The following is a 9,640-nucleotide window of genomic DNA, read 5'->3' as shown; positions in this document are numbered from 1 at the left end:
TGACTGTTTCATTAAATCGTATCCTTCTCGGCTATCATAATCATAACCAACCCAGCTAACAAATATATGTTCTAAACATGTTTCTCTAATATTCTTCTTAGATTATTTGATCATTATTTTGTATGTTCTGTAAATGTTCATTGTGTCCATTTTATTACATGTCAAAGAGAAGATATTTAAAAAATATTTTTCTTGTTAGCAGAATGTTCTATAAACTGTTTCCTCCTTCATGCTATAATTATGAACTCTCACACAATGTTAGACAAGGTTCTAGAAACATTATCTATGAGGCTGGGCTCCACAAACACAAGTTGAAAGGCTAAATATTACCATCCTCAAAAGTGACATACATAGACAGGCCAAAAGCAAATCATTTGCTCCACTTACATCATAAGATATGTCGAATCACAGTGGCATTAAATCCACTTTGTTTAACATCATATGACAGTACCTGACATTGAAGCCTTATATCATAGCCTCAGATATTAAAACCATGACTGCCCCTGATGCCATATGACATTGCCGACGTAGCTGTAGTCTGATCCCAGGAGACTCTAAACATGCTGGTTTGACTTTTGGGATGTCAAGGGGAGGGGTGTGTGTTGTGGGCCCTGTGTCACTCACACATCACTGCATGGGTGTGTGTGTGTGTGTATGTGTGTGTGTGTGTGTGTGTGTGTGTGTGTGTGTGTGTGTGTGTGTGTGTGTGTGTGTGTGTGTGTGTGTGCGCGTCATGATTGAAATTTGGAAGCAAGGGTTAACTTTATGTCTTATTAGCTACAGTAGATTGTGAGTGACCTCAGAGCATTCAGTCAAACCGACATGCTTAAATCTCAAAGACCACAAAACATTGTGTAGCAAACAAAGTGCTACTTCAATGCTTTTCAGACCTCAAATTCTAGGATTCCACCGTTCTCACAATGCTGTTTCATGTTGTCCATCTTGCCAACATGCTCTGGTATGATATTCATGCACAAAGGGAGCTTATAAAAGCATGAAAGCCATGATGAACAACACTGGGAGAATAAGAGAAACCATCATGAAGTAGTCTGTACTTTTGTTTTGTTTGGTTCAATATTATTCTAGGAGTGCAATTATTTCATGTCAGCTCAACCCACAAAAAATATTACAGTTAATTCCTGAATGCAGGAGTGTGAGGTATTGTAATTTAGAGAGAGGTAAGGTCTATAACATTATGTGCACAGGAGTATGGCCTGAAACATTTAGCTTTTCTGCCCGCACATTCATTTAAATTACTCTTTTACCATTTTAGTGAATGGCCTGTTAAAATGAATTGATCGTTTAAAATGCTAATGAGATGCAAATGAGCTTGGATAATGGTTTTGTGTGCATATATATTGCATGTCATGTCCACAATTTAGAAACGATGTGTATTATCTGTTGTTTGCAAGAGGAGAATGGATGTGCGCACATGACAGCACTCATGACGCTGATACATTACTGTGATTAATGAGGTTGTGTAGGAAATGCAAAGAACCCTCCTGAATCAGTTTCCAGGGAACCCAGCCTCTTTGTGTTGAGTCCATCTCTCTTTTCACTTGCAGCCTACCCTGCGCATTCACCCTGAATCCATAACTAGCAGTGCAGGGATGGCCGTGCTCCTTTGAGAGGATTTCATCTATACGTGTGATTTTCCTCGATAAAGGGATAGATAAGAGAGGAGAAGACCTCACAAGCCTTGAGAATGACAAACAAGCAATGAAAAATTCATGGGCGCAGTATGAGGATGTAACGCTTTTCATTATGGGCTTCAAGCATTTCATCCACTAGTGTGCGCTTGTAACTTCTGACATATTTCGTTTTCATGCATGGTAAAACCCAACATTCACCCGGTCTTATCTCTGATACTCTGCCTGTGGACTGAAAAAGCAGCATTTCCTCCTTCTGGCTGGTACATTAACATTTGGTTCCCATTCAAGAATGGTGAGTGTGATCCACGGTGGATACCAATCTGTTTTCACATCTCTTCATCTTCTCCGAAACATGAAAAAAAAAAAAAAGAAATCAGTATGCAAGAGCTGAATCACAACAACAAAGGTAAATTGAAATGTCATTTTTTATTCCTGTGAAGAGATTGCAGACTCAGGGTGGTGCAGTGTAGGGATATTGCTGCACAAATGAGGGTTGGCAGTACATGCCATCAGCAGCAACCCGCTTTAGCCCAGGGAGTTCTGTCTGTTAGATATATATCTCTCTGATCAAATTGTCTAGGTCTGATTTCCCAGGTCCCAGAAAAAAAAGTGAAGCTGTGAAGATAGCTGTAACAGGAAGACTTCTGGGACAGTGCACTTGTTTGTGTGTTCTGACTGACCTCACAAATCGTTTGAAGAGATGTCAGAGTAAGGAAAGTCTACAGTATCACTAAGTGTGACTCACAGATTATATTAAAGCAAAACTAACTTTATCCAACTTCATCACACCGGAAGTGTTTATCAATGTCCCTCACAATTCTCACCAGCCTTATGCAGTAGTGCATATTACTGTTTTCGTATTAACTTTAAGCAATACATTTACCATAACATCTTGTCTGCCATGATTTTTATACTGAGCTTCAGTACAAAATTAAATTAAATGTATGCTAACTATAAGATGCAGAGGACTGTGTCTCCAAAGCAACTCTGTTCTCTCCCTGCAGTTTCCAGGAGCTCTTTATGAGCAGAGGTCAAGAGAGAGCACCAAGGATAATCCACTAATTTTTAAAGGGCCAGAAGGACCCATCTTAATTTGCTGCAGCTTAAAAACTGCAAAATAAAATTTTAAAGGTAATATATTATTAATTTGTTCCTGATACAGTTAGTGGTGAGGATATGCAGTAGAAGAAGACCATGTCTGTCTCAGCTGGTCCTGCAGGCCTGGTTGTGAACTTTGGAGAAATACATTCATAAAGCTGAGCGGCTTTTCAGCATCGATAATGAGGCTAATTAGGAAATGGATCACGCAGGCAAGATCACATAGTCAGGGTAACTGCATGTGGCAGAGGGCCAAGGTGAACCTGAAGCTGACAATAATGCTTTCCAGGCTATGAGAGCTGGGAAAGATTTATTATTGATCAGTAGTATTGTGTAGTATTGATCAGTAGAATTTTTGGGGCACATGGGCTTTGGGGGGGGGGGGGGTCACTTGTAGTGACCACAAGGATCTGAAATGCAAAGACAATGGAAAGGAAATGCCCACCCCTATTACTCTAATAAGCAGCCAGTGCATAAAGGCTAAACTACAACCCCACCCCACCCCACCCCAGCCCTGCTCTGAAATACGATCCCACCTGTCAGCAGTAACCTTCAATTGCGAACCATTCAGCCAGTTTCCATCTCTATTTAAAAATGGATGAAGTGCCTCTCTCCCATACACCTCAGTGCCACTCAGCTCTGGCACTGTCTGACAACTCCAGCAGATCTGCTAAGAAGCACAGACAGCACCCACCGCTGTTGTTTGTACTGCTTACAAACAGATTATGTACTCCATACTAAGCATGTTACATGCTGGTTTTGACTGCTGTCTAATGCAAGATATGTGTGAAACAAAACAATCACACTGGATGGATGTAACGATATTGTGTTTAAACCAAACCAACCGAGCGGGCTGCCTTGCATGCAGCAGTTTGATTATAATTAGGTCAATGGAGCATTACACCAATACACCAATTGACTGCAGTCGACGCTGGGTTTCTGTTAGCATGGTTCGAGTGTTTTATTGTCATACCACTTAGATGCAAAGGTCAGAAATGTAGGCCAGGAGCTTTCACCCAGGCCTTGGCCTCCTGTAGTGCCCAACAGTCAAGAAGAGCAAGGCGTTGCTCTAGCTTGAATCTAAACACAGGCTGAGACTTAGAGGAAGTCTTAGAGGGATCCTGCCCCTGCCTGTAAAAAAGGCTGAAGACAGGAGGTAAACATGAGCTCTGACCACCAGTCCAAAGATCCAGAGGCGTAGCAGCCAGAGCACACATTTAACCTTCCTAAGTGATGGTCTCGGTCACACTCCCTGATTCTAAAATCCCAAAAAGGTACTGTGCAAAAGTCTTAGGCCACTATTAGATTTGTTGTTTTAGCAGTGGTATAATGACCATTTATGGTTATTTCTCAGTCTCTTCATTAAAATAAAATTAGAAAATACAGTACATTTGTAGGGTGTATTAAATAACAAAAATTAAAAAATAAAAATAAAACAATCTGGAAAAAAAAAGCTGCTGTAGACTACAGTGGCAAGTATTTAGTGTGACCTCCCCCTACACATGAACAATAGTAAGAACCTGGCTCTCTTTAACATAAATAGAATGGTACCATAATGGAATGGAACCAGAATATTACTTTAGAAAAATTCAAGATGTACTTAGTGCCAAGGTCCATACTAAATACTGACTTTTGCCTGTAGGAATCTTTTTGTTGTGCCTGTAGGGGAGGGTTTTTTTTTTTATTATTTTGAGTATATATTTCCTGTATTTTCTGTTTTCATCTTAATAAAGAAACTGAGAAATAATTGTCACGGTACGGCCCCTCCACCCCCTCAAATATCTGTGTGTGTGTGTATGTGTGTGTGTGTGTGTGTGTGTGTGTGTGTGTGTGTGTGTGTGTGTGTGTGTGTGTGTGTGTGTGTGTGTGTGTGTGTGTTCGTCTGTATTGCCATGCCCTTGTGTTTCACACCTGATGCTTGCTGTGTGTCATTGTCGCAAGTGTATAAAAGTGTCTTGTCTGATCGTGGATGTTGTCTGTGTTTGACCATGATAGCCTGCATGCTATGTCCTTGTTATTAAGTGTGTTAATAAATGTCTGTTTCAACGTGTCTTGTCCCTGCATCCTGCTTAAGCCTCCGAACGTCACAAAAACACCAACCGATGAAGCATGCCTGGGAAAGGCAAAAAGAGGAAGGGAAAGAAGGGTAGTAAACACCCTCCTACAGCCCTTGCAGGGACCCCCCTCCCATGTTCTTGGGCACCCTCCAGACTCCCACAATATGGGAGAGTGGTCCAGGGAAGATTGGTCCAGGAGCGGAAGCGGGGAAGTTGTGCGGAACCATGTCTGGCTACGAAGACTGGTATAATGATTTCCAATCCTCGAAGTCTGACTCTGTGGACTCCTCCCCTTTGCTGGAGAGACCTTCACTCATCCTGGCCTCACTCCATGGGTCCACAACAGGGGAAGAACCCACTGGATGTTTTTGGGGGGGGTCCCATATATGGTGTGGGGAGTATAGCGATGTCATTCTGCGGTCGGACTGGGGGTCCAATCGTGAGGAGGACCCTGCAATGGAGGTGGAGGAGGTCCCTCATGGGGATCTTCCCACTCAAAGCGACATTACAGGCTCCGAGAATGATGAGCCCCCAGCATCCAAGGCTCTGCCCAGGGCACGCCGCCCCGGAGCAAGCAAGCTGCTCCAGGTGACTTGGAAGGAGGTGTCGTTGCAAGAGGAGGTCACTCCTCCCCCTAAGGCGAACAGCCCCAGGGCGCATGCGCCTACACCTAAGCCTCGTAGAGGCAAAAAGGCAGCAGCACCAGTGCCTGCTCCGGAAAAGGACAATAAATCCGGTGCACTTCCCGAGACGCATGCGCCAAAACCAGAACAGCCACCGCTACCCAAGACAGTAAAAGAGAATCCCCCCCAGGCTGATCGATCTCCGACCCAGCTGATGACTGGGGGACTGGCTGGGGCTTCTTCCCCCTTTTCCAGGCTGTTAGCCAATCCTTTGTGTGTTGTTCATGTGCCTGTCCACGTCACCGTGCCTGTTCCGATTACATTAAATGTACCGATCACTTTGTTCCCATTTGTGTCTTTGCCTGTCCCCGTTAGTGTGTGCATCCCTGTGTTTGTCATCGTCCTGGTCCCTGTCTTTTCCCCCGCTGTCCTGCTCACACCGGCCCGTGGCAGGTTGTCTGGTCCTCTTGCCTCGCCGTTTGGCATTGGTCTAGGGCCGCAGCCCAATAGGCTGGCGTGCCGGGAGTCACGCCATTGGGGATGGGGCTCTGTTACGGTACGGCACCCCCTCCCCCAAACATCTCTGTGTGTGTTTGTGTGTGTGTTTGTGTGTGTTCATCTGTTTTGCCATGCCCTCATGTTTCACACCTGATCCTTGTTTGTGTCATTGTCATGCATGTAGAAAAGTCTCTTGTCTGATCGTGGATGTTGGTAGTGTTTGACCATGATAGCCTGAGTGCTACGTCCTTTTTGTTAAGAGTGTCAAGAAATGACTGTTTCAACGTGTCTTGTCCCTGCATCTTGTTTAAGCCTCTGAATGTCACAAAAATAATATATGGTCATTATACCATTGCAACAGATCTAATTTTTTTACTACCACAAGAATGTAAAATTACAATAGAGCCTATTATGTATTATGGAGCAGATATTGTCAGATATCTATTGGTCATGATAAATAAGCATTGAGCATTTAGTGCCTCACTTTGATCAGGTTTTAAAAGTAGGCATGGCGGTGTGTCATTACAGTGGTCACCTCTGTTATCAACCCTGCTCAGCTGTGATCATAACCGTCAGGTGAATCTGACCACGATCTACTTGATAGCCATCTGATAAATGTGAGGGATTATGGGTTCACAGCACAAAGCCAGCCAAGATAAGCCTTATTAATTAAATTGCATTCTACTTAGAGATTCATCCAACAGCCAGTTATATACTTTTGACTGTTGACCTTTTCAGAGTTTAAGCCTTTTTTTTTTCTTCTCATAAACCGCAGATGTATTATGGGAGGCTGAACCTTTCCCCCTCTGTGCCACGCTTAGCTCCCATCTTCTCCTACTATCTGGGGCAGGACACCTAGCAGTCGTCCTGGCAGTATATGGTCCTGCTTGGTTTCACAGGCTGCACCAACACCTTTAACCAGCATTTTGGATGACACCATTGAGAATATCCTTTTTTTTTCAGGTCACCACTGGCTTATGAGGACTAAAATCAGATATTAGGATAGTGGCAGAAGAAACAAAACTGCAGTTTCTCTGTAGTGGGATCTTCTCTTTTCCTTCTTTCTCTTCCATGCCGAAAGCAGATTTCTGGAAGTAAATTTCACTCATAAATATACTCAGCAGGTTTCTGTTGTTTCAATTTTTGTTATTTACTTTTGCTTCGAAGGTTATGTTTGTTTTGTACAAGTACACCAAGAAAAGAGTACAATGAATTGACTGATTAATTTACAGTCCACATAAGAGAAGGTACAAACCAAAACCTGTTTCACAAAAAAGGTAATATATACTGTATACTTTTAAATAATGCTCTTTACTTTTTCAATGTTTTTGAGAACTCTAAAGAAAACTTTCTGTAAAAAAAAATTCTAGATTTTATTTACAGCTAAATTAACACTTTTCTTACACCTCCAAAACAATCCACTCGGCTTTCATTTTGAGAAGAGAATGTGTGTCATTCCCACCTCCCATCCCCCTTAGGCTCCAACATTTCCTCTAGCTATACCACACAGACAGTAATGTCATGTGTTTGAATTTAACGGTGATGCTTTCTCCTTTCCTTAAAAATCAGAGGTTTCCTGTCTACTCTTGAACACAAAAGCAGAGGATTCATCTGTCATCCGAGCAGGGCACCTTCAAACCGTTTAGTCCTAGGAGCCACTCATCCATGAAAGTGCTGAGTTGCACTTCAGTGCCACCAGCTCACCGACTTACTAATAGCCAAGTCCAAACCTGCAGTCAGACACGAAACCTTCTGTCAAAATTTCATGAGGACAGGAGTGATCTGCCAATGCCCTGTGGTTAACCATGCCAAAGAGAAGATCAATTTAAAATAATTCCAGTCATTTAGTGCAATCATAAAAACACACTCACAATGGCAAGGACTTTGGTGTACTTCCTGGCCATCTTTATTCACTGTAATGCTGTAGCTCAGAGGACAGAGGTTTTTAGCTTACAAGGACTTGTCCAAAACATCTCAACCAAAAATGGCCTTTTTCATGGTGCACGGGCTCAGGCTACTGAAGGGGTAGGAATGTCATGAAAGCTTTCTCTCATTCTTTCTCACCCTCTCTGTCTCTCTTTCTCCCTCTTAGTCATTCTTTTCTCTCTGACTACAGTCCCTCACTTAGTCAGTAAGCCTCCAGACTCCAATATCACATCACATATATCAGATTTAACTTGCTTGCTCTCAGACTGTAAATTATTTAAGCCACAGAGAGCTGATGCAATGATGTGATCACCAAAAGCAAACATTTCCCCACCTACCATCAAACCAGAGGAAAAGAAAGCCAAATGTATTGTCCCAAAAGTTCTAAAAGTTATAAATAAAAAAAAAAACAGTATTACTCATGAGTGTCGGTGTCTCAGCAGATCTGATTATGCCATGTGGTGTGTGTGGGTGTGTCTTGTTCATTTAGCAGGATACATTTGGTCACACTGACATCCTGCCTTGAGTAAGGCCGACAGTCACTATCAAGAATAGTGGCACCTGCCTCTCAGCCGAGACATCACATGTCCGTCCATCATTGCCTGAGACGAGTCCACTCAACCTGCTTTGCCCAGTCGACAAGGAGCTGCATGACAGCTCTCGGACCCTGCCAGTGTAAACATGCAACTTTCTCCTTTTCTCTTGCTCGGATGAAGCCACTTCCAAGATGGATAGAGGAAAAACTTATGATGTACTGCAGAAGGCTACTGAGAGCATTTCTATTACTGTAATCAGGAGCAGAGTGATGGGGTCTCTTCAGTGCACTCTTCCCATCACTTTGCCCTTCGGGAGGCAGACAGGTACATTGCCAGGCCGACGGCAGCTGGCGAACGGTTAGCATCTGCAAAGTGAATACCTATTCCCTTTGGCTACAAAGACAGATGCAACTCAGACTTAGTGAGCAAACCTCAGGAGCTGCACTTTGGTCTGCTTCAAGGCAGGGAAGGAAAATGATCACATCTGCTCTGCTAAAGCAGCTCCAGTTCACTGCCCATCACCTCACTGGAGAAGCCAGTGGCCACGTCCTGGAGAAGCAGAACCTATCAAAGTGTATTATCATATCCACAGGTGAATGCTCACAGGCAAACCTCCCTGTAGTCTCCTGCAGTGATGGGCCAATAGTATGCTGCAAGCATGTGCACTTTTACATGAGTTCCAAAACTCATGCAGGGAAAAAGAGAGTTTTGCTGTGTAGCCCTACTTTTTTAACTGCCTTGTCTTGGGAAATGTTATGTGGGCTTCTCTTTAATTGCAAACTCTTTAACCACAACTGTACACTAGCATTTTATAGCTGATTTCTAATCACATGGATTTCCTGTTCAAGTCCACAGCCTGTTTAATGTCCTGCCTTAAATGGTGGTAATTAGATTGAGCTCTGTGAAAGAGGAGCTCATGTGGGTACAATCAATATCACCAGTGCTGTACAGCAGTATTGGAAGAAGACACAGCAGTTTGGCATATACACCCATTCTCCAGCATTCTTTTATTTTGGGGGGGGGGGGGGGGTAATTTTGAATAACAATGAATTCCACTGAATCATGTTCATTACACCTATTCGGTATAAACTGGATAATAGTCAATAAGCTCTCGTTTGTGAGCTTTGCTTATATATCCCATACATACAAATTGTCTTGAATGCATTGGCTGATATCACCTCTGCTAAGGCACTAGTAGAACCTAAGAGTGCTGACGACACCGTTGTCATGGGTCTGATCTCGGACAATGA

At 43.1% G+C, this 9,640-nt stretch overlaps 1 long non-coding RNA gene across 1 annotated transcript in view; it reads right to left on the bottom strand.

Annotated features, from left to right (window-relative positions):
- Positions 1–1,908: 1,908 nt before the first annotated feature.
- Positions 1,909–9,640, bottom strand: part of LOC113571131 — a 66,420-nt gene continuing 58,688 nt past the window's right edge. The window contains exon 5 of the long non-coding RNA XR_004776792.1: positions 1,909–1,992. This is a non-coding gene — a long non-coding RNA (uncharacterized LOC113571131). The remainder of the gene's footprint in view (positions 1,993–9,640) is intronic.

This window comes from Electrophorus electricus, chromosome 13 (assembly GCF_013358815.1).
Source record: "Electrophorus electricus isolate fEleEle1 chromosome 13, fEleEle1.pri, whole genome shotgun sequence".
Classification (NCBI taxonomy): domain Eukaryota; kingdom Metazoa; phylum Chordata; class Actinopteri; order Gymnotiformes; family Gymnotidae; genus Electrophorus; species Electrophorus electricus.
The sequence above is the reverse complement of the archived record's forward strand: the minus strand, read 5'-3'. Positions and strand labels throughout refer to the sequence as shown.